Genomic DNA, 7,657 nt, shown 5'->3' with positions numbered 1-7,657 from the left:
CACTTAATACCAAACCCTGTATGCCAGCTGTTGTACTATACTACTGTACTTTTCAAGGTACTGTACTGTAAGATTAAAAATGTTTATTTTTTGTGTTTGTGTTTTTTATACATTATTTTTGTGCAAAGTATTATAATCCTATTACAGTACAGTACAGTACTGTGTAGCCAGTTGTGTTAGTTGGGTACTTAGGCTAACATTGTTAGACTCAGGAACAAATTTGACTTAACAAACATGCACTCAGAATGGAACTTATTCGTATGTAGAAGAATTACTGTATATAGGAGTTATTGACTTTTGTATATTAACTTTGTGTCCTCAACTTTGCTGTAATTGTTTATTAATTCCAGGTGTTTTCTTTTATAGGTTTTTTTTATTAGATTTATACCAATTCCATTATTTGGAGTCTTTAATATAAGAGATATTTTGTCTTTAATTTAAAATTTCTCTTGTTAATTTCCAGTGTATAAGAAAACAAGTGACAGCTGTACATTAACCTTACATCCTATAAGCTTGTTAAATTCATTTATTGTCAGGAGATGCTTTTCCCAATTCTTTCATGTCTTCTGTATAGATAATCATGTCTTTTGTGAACAAATATAGTTGTATTTCTTCCTTCCCAATCAGTCTAGTTTTTATTTCATTTTTCTTCTCTTATTGCATTATGTTGGTCTTCCAGTATGATGTTGAAAAGGCAACGTAGGAAGATAAATCTTTGTCATGCTCCTGCACTTAGGGGAAAAGCTTCAAGCCTCTTATCTTGCAGTAGGATTTTTTAAAATCTGTATTCTTCATCAAGTTAAGAAATGCTTTCTCTATTCATAGTCTACTGAGACTTCCATCATGAATTTGTTTTGGAGTCTAATGCCTTTCCTGCATGTTTTGATATGATTATATAATTTCCTTCTTTCATTTGTTAATGTGATGGATAACATTCATACCATCCTTACATACTTGATTTGAATCCTGTTGACTGTGGTGTATATTATTTTTTATACATTGTTAGATTCAGCTTGTTAATATATTGTAAAAAATGTTTGCATGTATGTTCATGAAAGGTGCTGGTCTATAGTTTTCTTCTGATGCTTTGTGTGACTTTGGTATTAGATAATGCTGGCCTCATAGATTGAGTTAAGAAGTATTCTCTCTACTTTTACATTCTGGAAAATACTGTAGAGAATTGATATATTTTTCTGCAGTTATTTGGCAGAATTCACCAACACCAATGAATCCATCTGGGCCTGGTGCTTTCTCTTTTGGAAACTTATTAAATATTGCCTCAATTTCTTTAATAAATATAATCCTATTTATATTTTTCTTCCTTCCTGTGTAAGTTTTTGCAGATTGTATTTCTCAAGAATTTGGTCCATTTCATCTAGATTATCAAATTTATTGCCATAAAATTTTTCTATTAATGCTTTATTATCCTTTTAGTGGTAATGAGATCTGTAATGATGCCTCATCTTTCATTTCTGATATGAGTAATTTGTTTCCTCTTTCTCTCGTTTGAGTTGGCTCATCTAGAGTCTTAGCAAATTTATTGATCTTTTCAGGGAACCAGGTTTTGGTTTTGTTGATTTCTCTATTATTTTTGTTTTAAATTTTATGATTTCTGCTCTAGTTTTTATTGTTTTCTTCTGCTTACCACACACACACACATATATATATATACATACATACACTTTTCTTAGCTCTAACTTTTCCTCTAATCATTGCTTTCACTGCATTGCACAAATTTTGATAAATACTTTCATTTTCATTTAGTTAAAGAAATTTAAAAAAATTTGGGAGGAAATTTCCAATTTTATCCAGAGCATTACTTAGAAGTATGCTGTTAAATCTCCAAACATTTTTGAATTTTTCAAATATCTTTCTGTTATTGAGTCCCAACTTAATTCCATGATTGTCTGAGAGCAGACATTGCATGATTTTTATTCTCTTAAATTTTTTCATGATGTCTGATCTTATTTATTTGTTACTTTTACAACATATTATTTTTGACTGGATGCAGAAGTAGAAGCTCTCATAGAGGACAGCCTCCGTCCCTTGGCAATCTGTTCCTGCCATTTTTCTTTGGGTTCCTTCATTCTTTTGGCCAAAAGTTTAGCATATTCTGCAGCTTCTTCTTTATTTTTCTTAGTACACTGTTTCTTCAGAGCAATACGCCGCCATTTGTGTTGCAGAACTCAGGGAGTCACGAGACGCTGAATCTTGGGTGCCTTAGTCCTAGGTTTCTTCAGTTCAGTTCAGTCGTTCAGTCATGTCTGACTGTTTGAGACCCCATGAATTGCAGCACACCAGGCCTCCCTGTCCACCAACAACTCGCAAAGTTCACTCAGACTCACATCCATCGAGTCAGTGATGCAATCCAGCCATCTCATCCTCTATCGTCCCCTTCTCCTCCTGCCCCCAATCCCTCCCAGCATCAGAGTGTTTTCCAGTGAGTCAACTCTTTGCATGAGATGGCCAAAGTACTGGAGTTTCAGTTTTAGCATTACTTCTTCCAAAGAACACCCAGGACTGATCTCCTTTAGAATGCACTGGTTGGATCTCCTTGCAGTCCAAGGGACTCTCAAGAGTCTTCTCCAGCACTACAGTATAAAAGCATCAGTTCTTCAGCGCTCAGCTTGCTTCACAGTCCAACTCTCACATCCATACATGACTACTGGAAAAACCATAGCCTTGACTAGATGGACCTTTGTTGTCAAAGTAATGTCTCTGCTTTTCAATATGCTCTCTAGGTTGGTCATAACTTTTCTTTCAAGGAGTAAGCATCTTTAAATTTCATGGCTGCATTCACCATCTGCAGTGATTTTGGAGCCCAGGAAAATAAAATCTGACACTGTTTCCACTGTTTCCCCATCTATTTCACATGAAGTGATGGGACCAGATGCCATGATCTTCATTTTCTGAAAGTTGAGCTTTAAGCGAACTTTTTCACTCTCCTATTTCACTTTCATCAAGAGGCTTTTTAGTTCCTCTTCACTTTCTGCCATAAGGATGGTGTCATCTGCATATCTGAGGTTATTGATATTTCTCCCAGCAATCTTGATTCCAGCTTGTGCTGCTTCCAGCCCAGCGTTTCTCATGATGTACTCTACATATAAGTTAAATAAGCGGGGTGACAATATACAGCCTTGACATACTCCTTTTCCTATTTGGAACCAGTCTGTTGTTCCATGTCCAATTCAAGCTGTTGCTTCCTGACGTGCATATAGGTTTCTCAAGAGGCAGGTCAGGTGATCTGCTATTCCCACCTCTTTCAGAATTTTCCACAGTTGATAGTGATCCACACAGTCAAAGGCATTGGCATAGTCAATAAAGTAGAAACAGATGATTATCTGGAACTGTCTTGCTTTTTCGATGATCCAGCAGATGTTGGCAATTTGATCTCTGCTCCCTCTGTCTTTTCTAAAACCAGCTTGAACATCTGGAAGTTCATGGTTCATGTATTGCTGAAGCCTGGCTTGGAGAATTTTGAGCATTCCTTTACTAGCATGTGAGATGAATGCAATTGTGTGGTAGTTTGAGCATTCTTTGGCGTTGCCTTTCTTTGGGATTGGAATGAAAATGGACCTTTTCCAGTCCTGTGGCCACTGCTGAGTTTTCCAAATTTGCTGGCATATTGAGTGTAGCACTTTCATAGCATCGTCTTTCAGGATTTGAAATAGCTCAACTGGCTTACTGTCTTTGTTTAGGGGCTTTTGCATAACATACTGGCAGAAATCATCTTCTTTAGAGAGATTGAAAAATTTACGGATTTTGCTAGCTCTTTTGGGACCCACGCAATGAGGCACTGTAGTCTTAGTGAGTCCAGGAATATCCTTCTCCCCTTTTTTCACGATGACCAAATTGAGAAGACTCAGATTGGCATCCACAATGCAACCCTGTACAGATTTGTGCTTTCTCTCTCCAGTCCTCCTTTTTCTGTAACAGGAATGCCCCTTACTCAGTAGCAGGTGAGCTCGGCCATGGGTCAAGACACCCTGCTTCATGGGGAAACCCTGCTTATCATTCCCGCCACTGATTCGGACCACATAACCCTTCCATTCTTCACCCAGAGCGTCAGCAGCAACTTCTGTGGCCATACACTTCTCGTAGAAGGTACGAAGTTTTCATTCATCATCCACTTCAATGAACTCCTGGCAGCCAGTGGCCGGGAAAGAGATGTTCAGCTTCATTCTGAAGTGGCTGACAGCCTCCCAAGTGCCATGAAAAAGAGCTCTTTTAAATTTGTTAATGTCTGTTTCATTATCTCAAAAGTGGTCTATGTTAATGAATGTTCCATGTGAGCTTCAGAAGAATGTGTAATTTGCTATATTTGGGTGCAGTAGTTTATAGGTATTATATATGGTTGATTGATGGTGCTGTTGAGTTTAAGTCCTTGTTGATTTCATTGGTGCTTGAACTATAGTTTTTGGATAAAAGGATGTTAAAGGCTCTAAATACTATTGAATTCTTCTCTTTATCTTTGCACTTATATAATTTTTTTGCCTAATGTGTTTTGATGCTGTGATGTTAGGTACATACACTTTAAAAATTGTTATGTCCTCTTGGGGAACTAACCTTTTATCATTACATAACTCCTTGCTCTGAATTCAACTCCACCTGAAATTATTATAGCTACTTCAGCTTTCTTTTGATTAGTGTAAATTTAGTATAGCTTTCTCTTTTATTTTGTATGTACCTGTACACTAGTGTTTCCTATAGACAACCCATTGGGTCTTGTGTTTTGATTTACTCTGACAGTCTCTTTTAATTGGTGTATTTAAAACCATTGACATTTAAAGTTGTTACTCATATATCTTGATTGATACCTACTATATTTGTTATGGTTTTCTATTTATTCCCCCTTTCTTTGTTCATTTTTTTTTTTTTGGTTTTTTGTCTTTCAATTGAGCATTTTATATGATTTTGTTTTCTGTCTTATCTAAGTTCAATTATATTTTTAAACATTTTTACAGTTGCCTTAGTGTTTGCAATGTATATATGCATCCGAAATTAATTCAAGTCCACTTTCAAATGACATTATACCATATCACTGGTTAGTGCTAGTATCTTATAATAACAAAATAGTCCTAATCTCTCTATTCTTTTATATCTTTGCTGTTATCAATTTCACTTATATACTAGCTATATATATTCTACACATTTTGCTATTATTATTTTCAGAAAACTGTTCTCTTAGATCAATTTTGAGTAATAAAAATAAAAGTTTATATTTTACTTCTACTCATTCCCTCTCCAATACTCTTCCTTTCTTTATATAGACTCAAGCTTCTGACTCCATCATTTTCCTTCTCTCTGAAGAAATTTTCTTAACATTTCTTGTAACAAATTCCCCAACTTTTTTTGCTTGAAAGTCTTTATTTATCTTTCACTTTTGAAGGATAATTTCATGAGATAAAAATTCTAGGTTAGCATGCTTTCTCCCTCTGAAGGTTTTAAATACTCTCTTCTTGCTTGCATATTTTCTAAGAAGTTGGATATAATTCTTTTATTCACTCCTCTATAGGTAAACTGGTTTTTTTTTTTTTTGTCTCCTCTAAAGAGTTTTTCCTTTTCTTAGATTTTATGCAATTTGAATATGATATGGCTAGGTGAAGCGTTGTTTGTTTGGGAATTTATCCTAATCGGTGTTCTCTGAGATTTCTGGATCTGTGGTTTAATGTTTGACATTAATATTTGACTATTCTCAGTCATTATTTCTTCAGAATATGTGTATTCCCATTACACATATGTTACACCTTTGTAATTGTCCAGTGGTTCTTGGATATTATTTTTCATCTTTTTGTTTTGTTTTGTTTTTTCAGGTTTTGGAAGTATCTATTGACATATACTCAAGCTCAGAGGTTCTTTCCTCAGTCTACTAATGAGGCCATCAAAGGCATTGTTCATTTCTGTTACAGTGTTTTTGATCTCTTGCCTTTGTTTTTGAATCTTTGTTAGCATTTTCATTTCTCCATGTTATTCATCTATTCTTGCATGTTGCCTACTTTTTCCATTAGAACACTTAGCAAATTAAACATAGTTGTTTTAAATTCTCCGTATGATAATTTTAATAACTTTGCCATGTCTAAGTCTGGTTCTGATGCTTGTTCTGTCTCTTTAAACTTTTTTTTTTTTTTACCTGTTAGTGTGTCTTGTAATTTTTTTGTTGAAAGTTAGACATGATGTACTGGGTGAAGGGAGCTCTGGCAAATACGTCTTTAGTGATTTAGTGATACAACTAAAATCAGGGGAAAAGGAAGCATTCATATTGCTATGATTAGGCCTTAGCTTTGCTGAGCCTGTGACCTTTGTAGGTAATTCTTAGTGTTTTTCTCCACCTTTAGTGGGACAGAATAGCTCATGGTTTCTGGAAATTCTCATCCCCACCTGGAAGATAGAGCATGCTGGAGAAAGCTATTTCACTTCCCCAAGTAGTTTAGGGGCTTCCCTGGTGGATCAGACAATAAAGGATCTGCCTACAATGTGGGAGACCTGGGTTTGATCCTTGGGTTTGGAAGAGCCCCTGGAGAAGGGAATGACAATCCAATTCAGTATTCTTGCCTGGAGAATTCCATAGACAAAGGAGCCTGGTGGGCTACAGTCCAAGGGGTCACAAAGAGTTGAACAGACTGAATGACTCACACACACACACACACACACACACACACACACACACACACACACACACAAATAGTTTAGAGTCTGATCAAAACTCCAATAGGTAAGATGTTAGTATAGTAAATATTTTTTTCTTGAGTTCAGTCTTGGCAGGAAAGGTATAAGAAACCCAGACAGTGTGACGAAAAGCAGAAACATTACTCTGCCAACAAAGGTCCATATAGCCAAGACTACGGTCTTCCAAGTGGTCATGTACGATAGTGAGAGATAGACGGTAAGGAAGGCAGAACACCAAAGATTTGATACCTTAGAACTGTGGTGCTGGAGATGACTCCTGAAAGTCCCCTGGACAGCAAGAAGATCAAACCAGTCAATGTCAAGGGAAATAAACTGAGTACTCGTTGGAAGGACTGATGCAAAAGCTCCAGTATTTTGGTCATCTAATGAGAACATCCAACTCGTTGAAAAGTCCCTGATGCTGGGAAAGATTGAGGGTAGAAGGAGAAGACAGTGTCAGAGGATGAGATGGCTGGATTGCATCACTGATGATGACATGAACTTGGGCAAACTTTGGAAGATGGTGAGGGACAGGGAGGCCTGGCATTCGGCAGTCCATGGGGTTGCAAAGAGTCAGACTCAAATGAGTGATTGAACAACAGCAAGAGCTAAATGCTGTGGTCTGTTTTAAAAAGGTTCCTTTTTCCCTTCCCCTGATTGAAGCATAAATTTTTTTTTCTTTGATATTCACTATAAGAACCCAGTAGGGCTCCTGTTGGTAAAACTCACAAAAATGTGAGGAGCTCTGTATTACTAGACCCTCTCCCCCAGAGTTTTAAACTTTTATGCATATCCACAATGACTCTCCAGCAATTCAGTTATAGTCTGTTTTTCTACTCCATTATTGGTTCCCAGGAAGGTTTCTGCTTATAATGAAGGTGATATTTTTGAAAAGCTTTGATTCTTTTTATCCAGTTGTTAGTCTTTCAATATTTGGGGGCAGCAGTTTGCCCTGTGACCTTGTTTTTATGATGGATCTAAGAAGACTTGT

The 7,657-nt window shown here is 36.4% G+C and overlaps 1 pseudogene; it reads right to left on the bottom strand.

Moving 5' to 3' along the window:
* Positions 1-1,991: 1,991 nt before the first annotated feature.
* Positions 1,992-4,196, bottom strand: LOC128070295 (40S ribosomal protein S6-like; annotated as a pseudogene).
* Between the last annotated feature and the right edge of the window lie 3,461 nt (positions 4,197-7,657).

This window comes from Budorcas taxicolor, chromosome X (genome assembly GCF_023091745.1).
Source record: "Budorcas taxicolor isolate Tak-1 chromosome X, Takin1.1, whole genome shotgun sequence".
In the NCBI taxonomy this organism is placed as follows: Eukaryota; Metazoa; Chordata; class Mammalia; order Artiodactyla; family Bovidae; genus Budorcas; species Budorcas taxicolor.
The sequence above is the reverse complement of the archived record's forward strand: the minus strand, read 5'-3'. Positions and strand labels throughout refer to the sequence as shown.